At 40.7% G+C, this 2,005-nt stretch overlaps 1 pseudogene; it reads right to left on the bottom strand.

Moving 5' to 3' along the window:
- Positions 1-304: 304 nt before the first annotated feature.
- LOC128119424 (lactoylglutathione lyase-like) lies at positions 305-1,074 on the bottom strand (annotated as a pseudogene).
- Positions 1,075-2,005: the final 931 nt, after the last annotated feature.

Raw genomic sequence — 2,005 nt, forward strand, 5'->3', positions numbered from 1 at the left:
AAAACAAAATTTTAAATGATGAATCAAAACCAGACTTGAGTAGTACTTAAGAGACAGGGTGGCAAATGTAGTCTTTGAAGGGGATCGTTCTAATTATTATCTAAAAAGCAAAGTCACACAAGTTTGTCAAAGTCATAAGATAAACTGGTACTTGAAAATTAGGTTGACTGAACAGAGGAGGGGAGATTTCAAAAAAACCCACTGAAACAGGATAATGAAAAGGATTTCAGAATGACTTGAACTGGAGCAAAGATCCATCAGCTCTCAATGCTTCTGGTGCCTTAGCATCTGTATCACACTGTTTCTTGTCCCCACTGTCACCAACACCTCAAAGGAGCATTCTTACGGAACTAAGTAATCTTTGTTATTTTGTTAGGATTCAGAATTTCAACCCAGTAGCCGTCAGGATCTTGAATGAATGCCAGACCTTTCATTTTACCATTGTCGAGTTTTTTCACAAACTTGACTTCCAGTCATTCAAATCTTTTCAGGCACTGTAGACATCAGGAATGGCAATCCCAATGTGACCAATTCCCTGAGGGTCTGAGTTGCTTTTGTGGTAACTCTGGGTTTCATCATCCTCTGTGCCCCGGTTGTGTGTCAACTCAAGTGTAGCTTTTCTGGAAAATGTCTATGCTGTTCTTTCAGTCTTATCTTTAGGAATGTCATTCTTATTTTTGTAAGCCAAAAAATAGAGGGAAAATTTCATTGAGGGAAAATCAAACTTTTGGAGTAACGTCAATCCAAGAACTCTAGTATATAAATCCAGGGATGCTGGGCGGTGGTGGTGTCCACCTTTAATCTCAGCACTCGGGAGGCAGAGGCAGGCGAATCTCTGTGAGTTCGAGGCCAGCGTGGGCTACAGAGTGAGTTCCAGGAAAGGTTCCAAAGCTACACAGAGAAACCCTGTCTCGAAAAACAAAACAAAGCAAACAAAAAAAATCCAGGGATTTCTTAGGGTCCTTAGTTCAGTTGCTGCAATAGAAAGCCCTTGATGCTGGGGTCTAGATCTGAGCAGCAACTGAAGGCAACTTCATCCGTGAGGCCACTGGAGGAGGGATGTGGCTCTGCCATGGCTGCCTTGGAGGATCGCTGACCAGTTCTGCCAACAAACCAGTGGGTCATAACCTCTGCAAAGACCGTGTTCCATCTTTGCACTAGACAGAGTGACTGGCCCAGGAGCGGACAGCCATGGCTCCCAGCCCTGGATTTATATTTTAAGGTATATTTTACAAATATTCATTTTCTCGAATCCATGTACTTTTTCCAAGTAAGGCCACCTCCCCCTACTCCATTGAGTTGGTTCTTTCTTCCTAGTCCTCTGAGTACCTCAAATTTCATATCACAAACTGAAGATAATGTCCTGACACTTGTTTGGCTCTTATCTGATTCTGTCAGCTGTTGTTTCCACCTTAGTTAATATCACCAGATAAATTGTTTTGAAATATTGACATAGGAGGAGTTTTGGGCTCCAATCATTCTTCATAGACCCATCACCAAGTACTGTGTTTATTCCCTGTTTCTATTGATAGGGAGAATATATTTATTTTTTAAATTTATTTATTTTATTTTAATGTTTACAAATGTTATACATACATATAACAAATTTTGATCAAATGCACCACAGTTTACAACCATCCAAATCTTCCCTATATGAAACCAGTACTATTCCTTCCCAAATTCATGTTTTCTTTAAAAAGAAAACAGTGCAATTAGTGTGCAAGGAAGTAATAAAATTACTGGATCATGGATAGCCTCAACATGCTGCATCCCTGAAGAAAGCTGAGTCTCCTTCCTCAGCATCCATCACCTTTCAATAGCTCCTCACAGGGTGGGACTTCATGAACCCCTCCCTCATTAATGCTGGGATGTTGGTTGGCCAGATCTTGTACATGTCTGTTGCATGCAGTTAAAGTTGCTATGAGTTAATTGTGCAGCAACCCTGTCTCAGCTAGCAAATACTGTTTTGTTGTGGACATCCACTACCTATGGGTCTTATAATTTA

The sequence above is a fragment of the Peromyscus californicus genome, unplaced genomic scaffold (assembly GCF_007827085.1).
Source record: "Peromyscus californicus insignis strain IS unplaced genomic scaffold, ASM782708v3 Scaffold_23__1_contigs__length_62951481, whole genome shotgun sequence".
NCBI classification, from domain to species: Eukaryota; Metazoa; Chordata; class Mammalia; order Rodentia; family Cricetidae; genus Peromyscus; species Peromyscus californicus.